The sequence below is a fragment of the Chlorocebus sabaeus genome, chromosome 11 (genome assembly GCF_047675955.1).
Source record: "Chlorocebus sabaeus isolate Y175 chromosome 11, mChlSab1.0.hap1, whole genome shotgun sequence".
NCBI lineage: Eukaryota > Metazoa > Chordata > Mammalia > Primates > Cercopithecidae > Chlorocebus > Chlorocebus sabaeus.
Genome location: NC_132914.1, coordinates 115,980,830 through 115,999,785, shown reverse-complemented (window position 1 = coordinate 115,999,785; position 18,956 = coordinate 115,980,830). Strand labels below are relative to the sequence as shown.

At 42.6% G+C, this 18,956-nt stretch overlaps 1 long non-coding RNA gene across 1 annotated transcript; it reads left to right on the top strand.

Moving 5' to 3' along the window:
* Nucleotides 1-538: 538 nt before the first annotated feature.
* LOC119620585 (uncharacterized) lies at nt 539-17,141 on the top strand. The gene is made up of 3 exons (XR_005237078.1): nt 539-690; nt 1,034-1,115; nt 16,921-17,141. It is a non-coding gene; the product is annotated as an uncharacterized lncRNA (long non-coding RNA).
* Nucleotides 17,142-18,956: the final 1,815 nt, after the last annotated feature.

Sequence of the window (18,956 nt, the reverse complement as noted above, 5' to 3'; positions counted from 1 at the left end):
CTTCTCCCTTTTCTATCAGGTCTCTGCTCAAATCCCACTTTATAAGTGAGGACTCCCCAGCTGCCCTGTGTAAAGTGTTAGTCCTCCAGCCCTTCCTCCCCTTCCTCCTCCATCCTCCCTTACTCTCTTTTATTTTTCTCCATGACACAGATCATCACCTGACTTATATATTCCATGTGTATCTATTTGTTGTTTATACTTCATCTCCCCCTACTAGAATGTAAGCCCCCTGAGGGCAGGGTCTTCTGGTCTTTCACTGATGTAACTCCAGTGAGTAGAATCATCCAACCACACTGCTGATTGAAAGACTTCGACTCTTGGGAACACGACCCATTGATGGGCATAGACAACCCCAATGCCACAAAAATGCTATTAGAAATAATTAAGTAATGGAGAGCCAGGCTCAAACGAAAGAACACCCCAAAGGGTCAAAAGTAAAACAAAAAGAACTAAATATTATGTGGGTGAACTCCAACTGAGACCAGGGCAACCCAGGAGAGTCCAGACACCGAACACAAGCTCCAAGAGGCTGAGGGCTGGAGTTCCAATGTCCCTATGGCAACAGGGGACATGGATTTGGGGCTCTGCAAAGAGGGGAACCAAATGTGAGACTGTTGCATAAAGTGGGGTCTCTCAAAGGGAACAGAAGCAGACAGGTTTCCCACCAGCACAGATAAGTCTGGGCTCTTGGTGGGTCTTTCAGTCTGGGTTTCCCCAAAGCAGACTCTGAAACAAAAATTTGGATTCAGTTAGTTTATTCAGGAGGGGATCTCAGGAAGCATAGTGAGTAAATGGGGGAAGAAAGAGAGGAAAAGAGAAAAAAGTCAGTAATGGGTTCATAATAAGCAAGTCACTGTCGTGGGCAATTGAGGTTCAGTCCTGCTGGGGACCTCTGGGAGACTGTGTAGAACTCACTTAGGAATCATTCCACCTCAGGTGGGGGATGGCACATTTATCCACAAACTCTCATCCCCCAAATGTTGAGTGTTGCTCTAAGGGTATCAACTTCCCTTGTGTTTCCACACTGTACCAGAACTCAGCCAGAAAAGCTCCTGTGAAACCCAAGATAGCTCCTACACAGAGAAGCAGAAGCAAGCACCTAAGGTAGGCTGAAGGTAAGCCATCAGACACACCCTGGGAAACATTGCAGCTTAAAAACAAACAACAACAACAACAACAACAACAAAAACCAAAAAACTCCTGCCTGGGCAACATAGTGAGACCCCATCTCTACAGAAAATAAAATTAGCTGGGTATGGTGGTGCATGCCTGTTGTCCTAGTTACTCAGGGGGCTTAGGTGGGAGAATCACTTGAGCCCAGGAGTTTGAAGACACAGTTAGCTATGATTGCACCACTATACTCCAGCCTGAGCAACAAAGCAAGACCTTGTCTCTTAAAAAAAAAAAGTCTCAAAGGGATACAGCTTGGGGCATTACTACAATGGGGAAAAAAGTCTCCTGTAAGAAATTGGAACCCCAAGCATGCACATATCATGGCATATGGGTGATTTTTATACTCCCCACATGATATAGAAATCCTCAGACAAGAAATTAACATAAATATATAGCTCTTGAGGCCCAGTAGGAAGAAAAGTAACGACACTTTGTAAAGATTGAATTCATTACCAGGAAAGTCTACTGGGGCCTCCACCTACCACACTGAGTTTATGGACAATGAAGCCAGATCAGTGGAAATGACCAGCAGAAGAAGCAGCCCTAACTCGCAGCACAGAGATGCTCCCATGTGGAGACAACAGAGAGGAAAACAATCAGCTCGCCAAGGACAATGTCATGAGGAAACATCCTCTTCTCCCCATCCTCCTTCCCACTTTAACATAGCGGAAAAGAAGCAGGAAAGTGTGTGGAAAGTGTGTGGGAAGCAGGAAGAGAGCAGGCCAGACCAACCTCGCCAGCCCAGCCAATGCTGGAGAACTGAAAGGGGGAACTTGGAAGTGAATATAAAACTGAAGTTTAAAAATGGACCGGATTGTAAAATTGGGACCCTTGTGCATGGTTGGTGGGAATATAAAATGGTACAACCACCGTGGAAAAGAGTACGGTAGTTCCTAAAAAAAAGAGTTATCATATCCGCAATCCCACTTCTGGGCATGTTCCCAAAAGAAGTGAAAGAAGGATCTCAAGCTCTTTGTACACCCATATTCACAGCAGCATTATTCACAATAGCTAATATGTGGAAGCAACCCGAGAGTCCATCAGTGGATGAATGGATAGGCATAACGTGGAATGTATACATATCTGACTATTATTTAGCCTTAAAAAAAGGAGTCAGGTGCAGTGGCTCATGCCTGCAATCCCAGCACTTTGGGAGGCTGAGGTAGGAAGATTGCTGGAGCCAGGAGTTCAAAACCAATATAGGCAACATGGCAACAGCCCATCTCTGCAAAAAAATGTTAAAAATAGCCAGGCATAGTGGCGTGTATCTGTGGTCCCAGCTACTGGGGAAGCTGTGGCAGGCGGATCACTTGAGCTCAGGAGGTTGAGACTGCAGTGAGCTGCGATCACACCATTGCACTCAAGCATGGGCAAAAGAGCAAGACTTCTGTCTCAAAAAAAAAAAAAAAAGAAAGAAAGAAAGAAGGAAAATGAAAGAAAAGAAAAGAAAAGAAAAGAAAAGAAAGAAGAAAAGAAAAGAAAAGAAATTCTGATACATGCTACAATGCGGATGAGGCTTGAGAACATTATGCTGAGTGAATTAAGCCAGTCACAAAAAGACAAATACTTCATGATTTCACTTACCTATGAAGTGCTGAGAATAGTCAAATTCACACTGACAGAAAATAGAATGAAGGTTACCAGGGATTTAGGGAGAAAGGGAGTAGGGAGTTATTTAATGAGCACAGAGTCAGTTTTGCATGATGAATAGGGTTCTTGGGATGGATGGTAGTGATATTTGGACAGCGATATGTGCTTAATCCCACAGAACTGTACACTTAAAAATAGGTAAGATGATAAATTTTATGTTACATTTTAATACAATAAAAAATAGAAAAACATGGACAAGTAACTAGGCTATTTTAATAGCCCATGGAGATGGAAAAGTTATGGGATCTAATTGACTTACCAGGTAGCAAGAAGGCCAGATGAGGGTGGGAAGTATAACAGAGACTGTCCTTGTGGTAATTATTGGGGAAAATACAAGAATTTCATGTTTTTTTTCTCAATTATACAGGCTACAGTGGCAATTTCTGAGATCTTTTCCAAATCGGATACATTTCCCCATCTCTATGTCTAGTGTTTACCCTCATGCATGCATGTGTGGGCACACGTGCATGCACACACACACACACACAGAGCTGAGGAAGTCCTTTAAGGCTGGCAACATTCAACACACAGTGCCACTTTTGTTGGTAGAACACAGGGCATTTTAACAAGAATATTTCTGGCTCTGCTGAGAAGAAGAGTATCAGTAACCATCACAGTTACAAAATTTCACACTTCTATTCCAGTTTGTTTCAGGAGTCTTAGAACACTTGGCATACTTTCAGTCACGGGTGTGTGCACACACACTCCCCACCCATGGGAGGAATTGAAATTTCGAGATGCTCCTGCCCAAGTCTAACACGGTGTAATAGGATCCCAGAACATCTGTCAGGCGATCACATGGTGCTGTCTCCATCATTCATGTACTGTGTCACGCACCTGTTCCACGATGCTGAGACAACAGCTCCCCTCAAGGCTTTCTCTGTAGCTCGTGGCATATTGAGCTGCCATATTGGTTCTTTAGGCTTCATTCACAGAGGTTCCTTCTTCTCTTTACCTTGATTTGGGTTTCTCAGCTTCTAGGGAAGCATGGAGACATTGGCAAGAGCCCCAGAAAGACATTTTCGAATGAAAGTGAGTTATGGTCATGATTCCACATCTTATAACACACCTTTTCCTCTTTACCAGACAACAGCACAACGGCCCTCTTAATTCAAGTGCTGGAAAAATGCGCCGATCCTCTTTACTTTCCAGGATGGGAAAGAGAGATGGAAATGGGTTAAAGTGGGGCTCTCTCTCACAAGCCATGTTCCTCCCACTCTGGGGCCTATGCAAGGGCTGCTCCCACTGCCTGGAACACACCCACCCATGCTCTGTTTCTCACTTAATCAATTCTGGCATCTCCTTTAGATCTCAGCACCCAAGTCACTTTCCCAGTCTACAACAGACATCTTGATTAGCTTCTCTTACAGGAGCAAGTCCCTGTGTCCTTCATATTTCGTTCACTTTATAACAATTCACCATTTTTTAGAGAAGCTGAATACAATCTACCTTTTTACCCAGACTCTAATTTCTCCCATCCAAGTACTAACCAGGCCCAGTCCTGCTTAGCTTCCAAGATTAGATGAGATCGGGCACGTTCAGGGCGGTATGGTTGTAAGCGAGATGCTAATGTCTCTGAGAGCAAAGACTGTCTAATTTTGCTCACCAATATATCCCCAGAATTATATGTGCCTGGTACACAGTAGGTACTCAATATATATTTTAATGAATAAATCAACTAGTCCCGTTTTGCTGAGAAATGCAAACACATTCAGTAAATGTTTGTTTGAATAAGTTAACCAGTATGTTTAAAACTGACAATAAGTACCTACCTACTAATAGTATCTACTTAATAAGGTTATTAGAAGAATTACATTTGTTAATGCAAATAGCTTTTAAACAGTGACTGGCATATAATGAACACAGATAAACATTGGTTCATTTTATTATTGATATCTTGTACCCATAATAGGAAGATATTTTGAATTGTTGTCTAAAGTGGGCTTTCTTTTCCTTATTTTCTGGTCATCCAGCGCTTCTTTCAGCCTGAGCAGCATTTTTCAGATGTGGCGACTGAGGCTCAAAGAGACCCTAAGCTGCACAGACAGGAAATGGCTAGAGCTTCAATTCCAGTTTACATCTTTCAAGCTCCAAAACGCTATTGTTTAATCTACTTTTTCTCAAACCATCTAGCAATGGTCAAATAAATAGACTAAAACAATTGCAACATTATCATTTTGAAAGATCAACTTTTTGAGGATAGGGGGTTGGAGAGAGGCACCTAAAAAGAAGGTATTATTTTACTCAGTAATCACCCCATTACAAAAGTACCTACAATGCCTGGCACGGTGGCTCATGCCTGTAATCCCAGCACTTTGGCCGAGACAAGTAGATCATGAGGTCAGGAGTTTGAGACCAACCTCGCCAATATGATGAAACCCCGTCTCTACTAAAAATACAAAAATTAGCCAGGCGTGGTGGCACGTGCCTGTAGTCCCAGTTACTATGGAGGCTGAGGCAGGAGAATTGCTTGAACCCTAGAGGTGGAGGTTGCAGTGAGTCGAAATTGCGCCACTGCACTCTAGCCTCAGTGACAGAGTGAGATTCCGTCTCAAAAAAAAAAAAAAAAAAGAAGAAGAAGAAGAAAGAAAGAAAGTACCTACAATGATAATAATCCCATGCCTAGCTAAGAAATAAATCTCCTTTTCTTTTTATTATAACAAGGACAATGGTGTGTACTGATGCAGTATTGGAAACAATTATCTCTATACCTGGTCTGGACTGTAGCTCACCAAGAAGTTGCTGCCTCAGCCAATATTACTTACAGAGGGTGATTTTTTTTGTGGTTGTTTTGTTTTTAGTCTCATAAAGTATATTTTAACAGTGAATAGGAGACCTTATTGGAAAAATCGATTACATATTTCCATTTTAATGTACACATTTAGTGTCCAACGCTTTGCCTCACTATCTCATTAGCATTTGAATGCCAAGAACTATTCCAGAAATTTATTTCAAAGCCCTTTTTTTTTCCAGGCAGGGAGAGCAAGCAGAACAAAACAGTCACCCCAGCTGATAGTTGACGAAACACAATCATCATGATGAAAGGTTGCTGGGGGGTAAACTTTTGGTGAAAAAAGGAAAATATATGATCGCTTTAAATTCATCTTCTCCTCCCAGGGAGCTGCTAAGGTGCTTATTTGGAATTTTTGGAGAATCTTTTCAGTTCTGATTTGCAAATCTTACACTTCTCCCAAAATGATAATGAATAAATGAAGTGGATTTTACGATGGTCAGTTGAGGCCCTAAATGACCAAATTTTTCTATTCTCTATATTAAGGAATTACCACCTCCCAAGGTTACCAACAAAAGGGCCTTTTGCTGACATCTGTAGGGTTTGAAAGGAAAGTGCTGTTTCAAGTCCAAAGCTAGGTTTCGGTCTTATCTCCGTGGTGAGCTGGTGTCCTGCTTCCAAGGCTGGAGAAGACAGCCCATTCTGTTCCGGAGAAATATTCAGCCTGTATGAGCTGCGCCACCTCTACCCAGCATGCCAGGTGCAATTCAGGCAATTTAGGCTGAGTGCAAAGTGCTCCATTTCAGGCTGAAATCATGCCAAAGACTCCTTACAAACGCTATATTCAGCACCTCCAATTTCACACACCCGCTGCACGTTGTCTGCCATTATTACCCAGGATTCCAAAAGCACTTGGCCGCATTAAACAAGAGTCAGGAAGGAAAACAACAGCAAGGAGCTGCTTGAGGACACAAAGCTGGAAAAATGAAGAGGGATGCAGCCAGAGATGTCAACTGAGCTCTGAAAACAGTTGTGGCTTAATGAACATGAGAGGGGTTAGGTTTATCCAAAAACGCAGATTCAACCTGATAAGAATTTCATCCTCACACTCTACAGACAGGGGTGTACCTTGGTTCAGCCCGTTTGGGGGGCTGTTTGGCAATATTTATGAAAACTAAAAGATGCATGTGCCCTAGGATCCAGAGATTTCTTTCCCTGGCATCTATCCTAGAGAAAAATGTAGATGGATGTGCACAATGAGAGCTACACAAAGGTTTTCAACACTGAGTTGCTTGTAACAGCCAAAACATGGGAAATGATCTAATATCCATCTATGGGGAAATAACCACACTGTGAAATACTTTGTAGCAGCAAAGGGACCACGTTCTCTGTCAGATAGATAATAATATTCATGCACACTTGTCCAGGGGCAGGGATGCTCCAGAAACTCTCCTAAGTGCCTGTCTACAATAAACAGTTTAATCCTTACAACAGTTCTTGAAGAAGTTCCCAAATTATGCTTACAGAACAATTGAGGCACCAAGATGTTAAATAACGTGCCCAAGGTCACATGAGTACACAGGACATTCAAACCCAGGCCATCTAGTTCCAAAAGCCATACTATTTTTCAAAGATTTTAACAACATACTTTTGAATTTAAAAAAAAGCAAATTTCAATATGATACATACAATGTGATATGATTTACGTTTGTACATACAAAAACACAGGTGAAATAATGCTATATGTTTTCCTTATTTATTTATTATTTGTGATTTTAAAAATAAAGATGGGGTCTCACTATGTTGCCCAGGCTGCTCTCAAACTCCAGGTCTCAAGTAATTCTTCCCCTTGGCCTCCCAAAGTGCTGGGATTACAGGAATGAGCCACTGTACCCAGCCCTACATATTTTCTATGGACACTTTTTACAACACAGAGAAAGGTGTGGAAGGATACATTCCAGAGGAAAGAGGTGGGAAAGGAACAAAGATTGAGGAGATGGTTAAAGGAGTTCTTATCTTTATTTATAATTTTTTTTAAAAAATGAAGAATATAGCCATGTGTAACTTGTGTAACTCAAAAATAATTTTTAAAAATTGGTTCAAAAAATCCTTTCTGAATTACTTGCAGAGACACCTAAATGAGCCAGGCAGGAAATGTCTAGTGTGGCTTCCATGTGTGCAGCATTCTATAGTTCAGAACCTTTTCCACCAATATTGTTCTACTCAATCTGGTTTTTTTTTTTTTTTTTTTTTTTTTTTTTTGAGACAGATACATTTGGGAACAAGACAAGCAAAATCCTTGCCCTCGTGGAGTTATACTCTAGAATGTAAAGATGTAAAGACATGATAAACAATTAAATGAATATGACAAGATGGTATTAATTGGCTCAAACTGAAAGGAGGCTCTCATGAGAACTTCCAGTGAAACAGTAAGTTGAGGAACCCATAGACGAAAAGATTCAAGTTTAGTAAGTTTAGACTCTGGGAATTTTTTTCTCTTTTCTTTCTTTCTTTCTTTCTTTCTTTCTTTCTTTCTTTCTTTCTTTCTTTCTTTCTTTCTTTCTTTCTTTCCTTCCTTCCTTCCTTCCTTCCTTCCTTCCTTCCTTCTTTCTTTCTCTTTTTCTTTCTTTTTTTCCCTTCCTTCCTTCCTTCCTTCCTTCCTTCTTTCTTTCTTTCTCTTTTTCTTTCTTTTTTTCCCTTCCTTCCTTCCTTCCTTCCTTCCTTCCTTCCTTCCTTCCTTCCTTCCTTCCTTCCTTCCTTCCTTCCTTCCTTCTCTCCCTCCCTCCCTCCCTCCCTTCTTTCTGTCTTTCTGTCTTTCTTTCTGTCTTTCCTTTTTTTTTTTTGGAGTCAGAGTCTCACTCTGTCACCAAGCTGGAGTGCAGTGGTGTGTCTTGGCTCACTGCAACCTCCACCTCCTGGGCTCAAGCAATTCTCCCACCTCAGCCCCCCAAGCTGGGACTACAGGTGAGTGCCACCACACCCAGCTAACTTTTTGTATTTTTATTAGAGACGGGGTTTCACCATGTTTGCACAGACTGGTCTCGAACTCCTGAGCTCTGGCAATCTGCCCACCTCAGCCTCACAAAGTGCTAGGATTACAGGCATGAGCCACCAAGCCCAGCCAAGCTCCAGGAGGTTTTCTATAACAGTAGTTCTTAACCAAGAACGATTTTGTCCCCTGCTATGATATGAATGTTTGTGCCCCCCCTTCCCTCAAATTAATATGTTGAACTTAATCCCCAATGTGGTGGTATTAAGAGGTTGGGTCTTTAGGAGGTGATTAGGCTATGAGGGCTCTGCCCTTATAAATGTAATTTGTGTCCTTATGAAAGAAGTTTGAGGGAGTTTGCTTGCTTCTTCTACCGGAGGGAAATGCCTTCTTTGAAGGAGAGAGAAAGCCCACCTGTAATGCCAGCACTTTGAGAGGCAGAGTCTGGAGGATCGCTTGAGCCCAGGAGTTCAAGACCAGCCTAGGCAAGAGAGGAAGACCCTGTCTCTGCACAAAGGTTAAAAAATTAGCCAGGCATAGTGTCACACTCATGTAGTCCCAGCTGCTCAGGAAGCTGAGGTGGGAGGATTGCTTGAGCCTGGGAGGTCAAGGCTGCAGTGAACCATGATCATACCACTGCACACCAGCCTGGGCAATAGAGCAGGACCCTGTCTCAAAGGGAGAGAAAGAGAGAGCACTCACCAGACACTAAATCTGCTGGTCCCTTGATCTTGGACTTCCCAGCCTCCCAAATTGTGAGCAATGAATTTCTGCTGTTTATAAATTACCTAATCTAAGGTTATTTTGTTACTGCAGCCCAAGTGGACTAAAACACCTCCTAAAGGATATCAATGACTGAAGACTTTTTTTATTGTAATGACTTGGGTAGGGTGGCTGGTGTTACTAGCATCTGTATAATAGAGGCCAGGGATGCTGCCAACACATCCTACAATGCATAGGACAGACCTGCATGACAAATAATTATCTGGCTTCAAACATAGTTAATGCCATGACTGAGAAGCCCTGTTCTATAGGAAGAAACCTAATCTATCTGGTAAACCCAGAATCACACATGCATACAATTGCCCATTTACCCTCTCTTCGGAGAACCTTATCTAGTGTTCCTTACCTTATTCAATGGCAACCATAACCTTGTAGTTGCTCAAGTTCAAACCTTCAGATCATCTCTACTACTTTCCTAGGGCTCCTATAACAAACTACCACAAACTGAGTTTCTTCAAACAACAGAAATTGTCTCCCTGGTCTGGAGTCAAGCCGTCTGAGATCAAGAGACTGGTTACTCCCCAAGTTTCTAAGGGAGAATCTGTTCCATGCGTCTCTCCTAGCTTTTGGTAGCTTCCAGCAATCCTTAGCTTGCAAAAGCATCACTCTAGTCTCTGCCTCCCTGTTCAGTTGGCATTCACCCTGTATCTCTGTGCCTCCCCATGGCCGTCTTCTTATAAGGACACCTGCCATACATATGACTTCACCATAACTAATTACTTCTGCAAAACCTGTATTTTCAAAGAAGGTCACATTCTGAGGTATTGGGGGTTAGGACTTCTATATTTATATATACCATAATACCATCCTTGGCTAGTCTCCTTCCACTCCCTCTCCAGAGGCAAGTAGTCAGAGCATCTTGCTAGCTCTCCTTGCAAGGTATACCCAGGATCTGACCACTTCTCCCCATGTCCACTGCCACCACCCTGGTCTGATCCTCCATCACCTCTCAGCTGGGTCTTTGCAGTGACCACCTCACTGGTCTCCCTGCCTATCTCTGCTCTGCAGTCTATACTCCACAGATAGCCAGATGGATCCTGTCCAAACATAAGTCAGATCATGTCACTCCTCCACTCAGAATCCTGCAGTGGTTCCCAGTACACTCAGAGGAAAGCTAGATCCTTACCTGAGCTACAATGTCCCACATGAGCTGGTCTCTCTGAACTTCTCTCACCTCCTCTTCTAACCCTCTCTTTCTGCTCTCTAAAAATATTGGCTTCCTTGGACTTCCTCCACTCTGCCAAGCTATCTTTCGCCTCAGGACCTTTCCACTTGTGTTTCTCCCCGACTGAAATGCTCTGTTTCAAATCATTTTTTTAAATATTGAATAGATGTAAAATAGTATTTGTGAAATATATACAAGTCTAATGAATAATACTAGAACAAACACCTGTGTACTCATCATAACATTTAAAAAAAATTGACTACTCTTCTCCTGAATATCCACATAAATAACCCCTCAAGTTTCTGCTCAGATTCAATATCCAGTGCTTGAAGACATTCATGATACATAGCAGGTGCTCTGTGGTCTGGGGACAGAACTTGACCTTGCAGGATTACAGCTGAATGAGTCAGAACATGGAAAGCAGATCTTCCAATGCATTGTGAATGCATATCGACCATGTCCACAAGGCTGAGGAATAAAACCAGAGTGTCAATTTACTAATTTACAATGAGTACTGCACCTGCTGAGAGAAAAGACTTAGAGTTTTGGTCCAACACTGTGGATATACCACATATGACCCATAATTATTCCTATTCTTATTTTGCATTAATAACTTTACTAAAGTATAATTGACCTTTTAAAACTGCACATATTTAATGTATATAATTTGATGAGTTTGGATACAGGGATATACTCTCGATACCATCAGATTCTACTGATGGGGAAGCTTAACCGGGGTAAGGCAAAGAGCTTGCTCACAGTCACTCAGCTGGAAAGTGGAGGAGCTGGAATCCAATCCCTGGTATCCCAATTTATAAAAATTTTTACTATTTTATCTACTGCTTTCTGGTGATTTCCAAATTCAGGAGACTGGCATATAATATGTGGATTCAAAGGTATCACTTTGCAATAAAAACTCTAACTTTGAAGTGGGTTGGACACTTGGGTCCCCTTGTCAGCATTCTTCTCGGAAAACCAATACCACTAAAATTCAGTTTCTCCTCAGAAAACTACCAGTTAAGATTGGATCTAGAGCTAGGGGGATGGTCTTTATAGGGCCGCTTGATGCCGTTTGTGTCCACTACACAAATGCACCTGCCAGCCAGAGGATAAGGTTTCACGCAGAGCCTCATGGCCCATGGCCTCCCATTGCCTGAACACTATTGAACACACCTGGCCATCATCTCCTTTCTCTGTTTCCCAGGCTCATCACTCCCTGCTGACAGCTAGTTATAATTCCTTTTAGATATGTCCGTTCATTCAGTCAGGTCTCTATTAAATTTGTAGAGCTGGGAGCCCTTTTGTCTTTTTCAGATTTGTCCTGCCCCGAATCAGAAGTGGGAGGAGGAAGTCCATGGAAGAGTTAAGAGCATGAATTTTGGAAACTGACAGATCTAAGTTTGAACCTGTGCTCCACCTGTGTCCTTGAGCAAGTGACTTCATCCATGTGAGCCTCATTGTAAACTGGGGATAGAAATAGTTCCTACCTTACAGGTTGTGAGGACAATGTATAGGCCATATTTAGTATAATTCTTGGTACATCAGAAACCTCTCTCTGGTCCACACCCAGAGGGAAAAACATCACATTTTCTTATTTTTTCCTTCCTGGAGAGACACCTCATTCTATCCAAAGGAAGATGAGTAGCAGATTGAATTCAACAAGTGACATTTACTAACCACACTGGACCACAGACATTTGTCATGGAGCCTATCCAGTAGACAACTCCTCCTGACCTGTTGGCACGTGGATCTCCATTTTGGAAACTCTCCCACTGGGAGTGGTTGTGGATGACTGCCCCTTCCCACTATGAAAGCCATAAGCGGTGGGGCAGAGACTCAGATTCACTGAACCAGGTGCTCTCTCTATGGGCTCAGAATCTTGAGCAAGTACCTGAAGATGGTTAAAGTCATGAACCACACCATTCCCGCTGCTGGACATTTGCTGGAATTCCTGGTGCTTATTGTCTTGCAAACCTGATTCTTCAGCTTCTCATTCATTCATTTCATGCACCCCCAAATCCTTCCTGCATGTTTTCTTTTAGGTGAAGAAAGCCAGAGTGAAATTCCTTTCACTTGCCACCAGGAAGGCTGGCTGATACACCTACTGAGCACAAGATGCTGTGTGTATAGGAACTAAGATAACACCATCAGCCCCTGTGCTCACACTGCCCACAGCCTTGCAGGGAAGTTCAGGGCATTCTCATCAGGTGTTTGGTTATATAGAATCTCCCTCTTTCAACACCCCAAAAAGGCAACATCTGATTAGAACTGAGATAAGAAAGATGGGCAGATAATGACTGAACAACTGATATTTGACTTCCCTGAATACTACAGCCCATTCTAGAGACCAGAGACCGTACCCAAGCTTAATCTTATGGGCCTATTTAGAAGTCTGGCTAATTAATGACTGTAAAAGCAGTTTGGACTTTGCAAGCCTTTTATAATGTGCCTCATTTAGATATAATGGGCCCAAGATTGCCTCTGGCATCCTCAAGAAAATTAAAAATCCAGTAGGCAGCAGAAGTGCCTCTATGCGATTTTCCTATTACTTTTATTTTTATTATGATTGCAAATAGCAGCATTACTAATGGTACCTTGGATGAGGATGCCTTTCTGGGGAAGGCCTAGCTGATTTCTCGCATCCACAGAATGATTTATTGGGGTCCTTTAGCCAGCAGCATGCTGGTTCCTTCTGCATGATGTCATTGAACACTGGCCAAATGGACGGGGGAGCTCAAGGGCTCCTGAACACGTGGAGTCATTCCTAAGGGAGGGGCCACTACAAAGAGAGACACCATTCATTACACTCCAGTTCTACAACAGAATCCTAGTTGCTATTTCTATAAACCTTGGCTCTGGACAAGAAGGTGTCTGGCGTGTGTGAGCTGGGCAAGATTTGGTATGCTGGAAATCTGGGTTGGCATACAGTAGAGAAAGATGGCAACAAATGAACTGGATTGGGGAGGCATGGAATAGCGTGATAAAATCTCCAGCCATCTCGTTCTGTCCCATCCGGCACGTGAATCCTCCCTTTGTCCAGCATCCCCACCTGTCAGTCACTTAGTAGCCATCTAGATCATCAGATCGACCGTCACAGTATTGCAGTGCTTGTGTTCAAGTAACCTTTATTTTACTTAATAATGGCCCCAAAGCACAAGAGCGGTGATGCTAGCAATTTGGATATGCCAAAAATGCTTCCTTAATGTAAAAAAGGTGAAAGTTCTCGACTTAATGACAGAAGAAAAAAAAAATCATATGCTAAGGTTGCTAAGATCTACAGTAAGAACGAATCTTCTATCCGTGAAATTGTGAAAAAGGAAAAAGGAATTCATGTGAGTTTTGCTATCGTATCTTAGACTGCAAAAGTCATGGCTACAGTGCGTGATAAGTGCTTAGTTAAGAAGGAAGATGCATTACATTTGTGGGTGGAAGACATGAACAGAAACGTCTTCCAATGGATGGCAATCAGGTTCAGTACTATCTGTGGTTTCAGGAATCCACTGGGGGTCTTGGAACAGATCCCCCGAGGATAAAGGGGGACTGCTGTATTGTCAGGAATGAAATCTAACCTGCAACACTTCAGCAAGGACAACTGCTACCGCTATGCTACAGACACCTCAGTTTAACTGTTTTAAACACCACCTCTGTTAGGGGTTTCCATTTCAAAGCTGATCAAGGAAAAAGATATGACCAGCAGAGGCAGTAATACACCACAAGCATTATTGAGCAGTGCTTGAATGTGGCTGCATGGCAGGTGAAGTCCTCACAGCAGGAGACATCCAGAGGAGAGGAGGGCAAGGGGGTTCCTTGAAGAAAGGGGATCAGACAGCAGGGTTATTTGTCTAGATGATGGGACTCATTAGCACAGTAGGGGGTCTCTGAGTCAGAGAGCTCCAAAGGGCAGCAGTGGCCTGGGGCCTCATACCTACAAGGCCCTTCCTTATCAATGGCTAAGAGCTGAGGTTTTCCAGCATACCCTCTAAATGACTGGAAATCTGTTTGGGCTATTTTTAAAACAATTGGATGTGCAAAAATTTGAATTTCGTTTCTTAGGCTTTTTACCTAATAGGTCTCAGCCTACAGTGAAAAAATAAACAACCAAGGGTCAAGATACAGAGGCCAACTTGGGGTTAATATACAGAGGCCATTTATGGCTCATTTATATCACAACTCCCTTGCCATTGCTCCCCCTGAAAAGCTGAGTGTGTCTTCCACCATGCTCACCCCCAAAAAAATGACATCACTTGTATTTACCTACCTGTGCTTCTCACTTTCAGACTGATGTCTTTCATTGGTTAATCAAATTGGTAAGATTAGGTTTGTGGCACATTAAGGGCAGTGGGACTGGCCTGCCCCAGGTGCAAAGAGTGACAGGTGCATGATTAGTAAAAATGTAAAAGGGCTGGCCACAGTGGCTCACGCCTGTAATCCCAGAATTTTGGGAGGCTGAGGTGGGAGGATTGCTTGAACCCAGGAGTTCAAAACCAGCTTGGGCAGCATAAGGAGACTCCATCCCTACACATGCTTAAAAAATTAGCCAGGCATGGTGGTGCAAACCTGTGGTTCCCAGCTACTCAGGAGGCTGAGGCAGTAGGATCACCTGAGCCTAGGAGGTCAAGGCAGCAGTGACCCATGATCGTGCCACTGCACTTCAGCCTGAGTGACAGAATAGGACCTTGTCTCAAAAAAAAAAAAAAAAAAAAAAAAAACAGAAAAAAATTTTTCAAAGCAATATAATCATACTGACTACAATCAGTGTGCTTTATATTACTGTCATGAGCCAATAATTCTAAACAAAGTCAATGATAAAATATATCTTCCAGGAGGGGCAAACCGTGCCCACTCTTCTTCCTTGGTAGACCACAGGATTCATTCACATTCCTGTGCCCCAGCTACACAAGAGGAATGTATTTGTCAAGTGGGATAACAACGGAACCTACTGCACAGGGTTATTGTGAAAAAAAATCAATACTGTTAGGACATCAATCCTCCCCAAATTGATATAGACACTGTAATCAGAATGAAAACCCCAGCAAGTTTTTGTTTTAGTGGAAATTTACAAGGTGATTCTGAAATATGTGTGGAAAATCAAAAGCCAAGATTATCACAAAGAAGAACAAAGTCAGATGATTTTCATGACTGGATATCAGGAGTTATAATAAAGCCAGAGTAATTAAAGGAGCACGCTTTGATACAGAAAAAAAAAAAAAAAAAATAGACCAGTGGAACAGCATAAAGAGCTCAGAATCAAACCCCTCACACATAGAGACACTTTATTTTATTTTGTTTTTTTTGAGGCAGGGTCTTGCTCTGTTGCCCAGGCTAGAGTGCAGTGGTGTGATCATGGCTCACTGTAGCCTTGACCTCCCAGGCTCAAGTGATGCTCCTGCCTCAGCCTTCCAGGTAGCTGGGACTACAGGTAGATGCCACCAAGCCCAGCTAATTATTTAATTTTTTATAGAGACGGGGGTCTCCTTATGTTGCCTAGGCTGGTCTCGAACCCCTGGCCTCAAATAATCCTCCTACCTCGCCCTCCCAAGGTGCTGGGATTACAGGCATGAGCCACTGTGCCCAACCTAGGGACACTTGATTTATAAAAAAGGTGCCATTGGAGACCAATGGAAAACAATGGCTTTCTCAATGAAAGGTTTTGGGTCAATTGGCCATCCACATGGACAAATTTGAATCTTGGTCTCTACCTCATGTTATATACAAAATCAATTCCAGGTGCCTTGTAGATCTCCATGTGAACGGAAACATGATGAAACTTCTAGAGACTATATAGAAGTATATCTTGAGCCTGAGGTAGGCAAAGGTATCTTAAACCAGACACAAAGAAACTGGGATAGGTGAAGCCCCATGGTGCAGTTGGCTTAGAATAAGGGGAAATCCACAAATTAGACTTCTTGTCCAAGTCTTATCCCTTAAAGTTTCCCTGCTTTAGAAACATTTTAAATCTCAAAATAGTCAGGCTGAAACATTCCAAAGGGGAAGAGAATTTCCCATGATGCTCTTCATGACAAGCCTCTATGTCTATGCTGCTTTAATAGAAGTGGTGATTGTCTACTATGTTCCTGGCACTGTGCAAAGCACTTTGCCATTTTTTATTTTAGAGACAGGGTCTTGTTCTATCACCCTGATTGGAATGCAGTGGCATGATCCCAGCTCACTGCAGTCTCAACCTCCTGAGGTGTGAGCCTCCCAAGGAGGCTCCCAAGGAGCTGGGACCATGGGCATGCACCATCACACAGGGCTAATTTTTTACTTTTTTTTTGTTGAGACAGGGTCTCCCTATGTTGCCGCAGCAGGTCTTGAACTCCTGTGCTCAAACAATCCTTCCACCTTGGCCTCCCAAAGTGCTGGGATTATAGGCGTGAGCCACCGTATCCGGCCACTTTACCATCTTTTTCTTACTCATCTGTATTTCAGCCAGCAGTTAATGCCTGCAAGTTGGTCACCATGGAAACAACAACACAAGAAACTCTCCCTCCACTACCTCATCCTTTAATATCTGAAATTTTAAATTTACAAAATTAAGATACAAAGAATTAATCATGAAGCTGAAGTTTACATGAGTGCTTTCTGCTGTTGCATGTTGCTCGAGGTACAGTAAAACCTTAACATCAGGTTGATGACTGTAACTTTAAAAAGTCTATTTCCATGCATTTTCTTCCTGAATCTCTGTGAAATAGCCATCATTGGCATTGAATTTCCGTTTTCCAAGTGGGTAAACTGAGGCACACAAAAACTGTCTCTAGTGTCTGGACCCAAGACTAAAAACGTTTTCAGTCATATCCCCCACGAGTGAAAGCACTGGGTGGTCAGTTTGGCAGAGGCCTTCTCAAGTGAGGAATGGGGCTGCTATTTCTAGGTTTGCCTCTGTGCAGGTAAATCACTGCAGCAGGAAGACAGATATTCACTTAGCCTTTACTCTAATTATCCGTGTTCAGAAAGCCTATTCCTAAGCTGCTCCTTCTGCCTTCAGTTTTTCCCCATTCCACACATCTCACGGCAACACTCCCAGATTCCCCTGTGTATAACCGAGTCTGATATCTTACTTCTTTGCCCCCAAACCCTCCTTTTACTTCTGTTCACTTATTTTTAATACAGCATCTGTAATCAAACACCACCAGAAATGATCTTGGCTCACATTTTGACACCAGCGCTTACCAATGATGTTTTTGGTCTACTTCCTTAACTTCTCTGAATCTCAGTTTTCTCATCTGTAATTTGGGGATAAGTCTAGCATTGATGTGAGGGTGAAGAGGAATATTTTAAGTATAATGACTGAATACATTGGTGGTTTTAAAAGATAGAATGGAACTCTTGATTCAGTTGACAATACAACCTTTCTTTTTTCTTTTTCTCGTTTTTATTTTTATTTTTTTATTTTTATATCTAGTTTTGTGCCAAGTCTTCTGTGCTAGCACTTTTCACGCAGTCCATTATCAAATCAGCACCAACTACCTCCTGAGGTAGGAATTACTATTTTCCACGTTTTTATATAGACAAAGAAACTTAAAACTCAGGTGCCACCCAGCTGGTAAATAATAGAATTTAGTTTTAAGCTCAGATCTGATTGACTTCAAAACTCATACTTTTCGCAGCTATGCTTGTATCACCTATATCAAAATCTCCTGGGGGGTTGCCAAACTGCAGATCTCTGTTCTTTGCTCCAGACTCAGTATGATGGCAATGGCTAGACTTCCAGCAGCACCCATTCTTCCCTCCCCTCTTCGTGGCTGAAACATGGCTGCATGCCTAGAGATTACATTTCCCTGTCCTCTTTGCAATTGAATGCAGCCACCTGATAAGTTCTCACTAATGAAGTAATGCGTGCCAGGCCTAAGCAAACTGGATAAGAAATATGCATAGCCTCTCTACGCTCTCCCATTACCTAGAATCTGAATATGGTTGTAACCTAACCTTGACTAAGTAAGTGATAACTAACCTTGACTAAGAAATGTTTGTTGAGAATGGCGGTGGTGTCTCAAGAGGAAAGAAAGCTGGGTCTTTGAATGCCTATGTGGTTTAGTTATCTACAGCTGCCTAATAAACCACCCTACATCTCAGTCACTTTAAATAACAGTCATTTATTGGACCTGTGAATGTACAACTTGGGCAGAGATTGATGAGGATGGCACCAGGTGGGAAGGCCTAACTGGGGCAGGAGGATTCACTTCCAAAGTAACTCTGGTAAGTAACAAGGGGGTCAGTTTCTGACTGCCCAATGCCTCTGAGGTAATTAAGCCCTTGCACGTAGTTGGCAAACTGAGCTCATCTAGGGCTGACAGCTAGGAACTCCACCTCTTCTCCACATGTGCCTCTGCACAAGGTGTTGGGCTTCCACACAGCATGGCTGCTGAGTTCTAAGAGTGAGTATTACGAGATTAAAGAAGTGGAAGCCTACCATCTCTTAAATCCTGGGCCCAGGAACTGGCACAGTGTCACTTCTACAACATTCT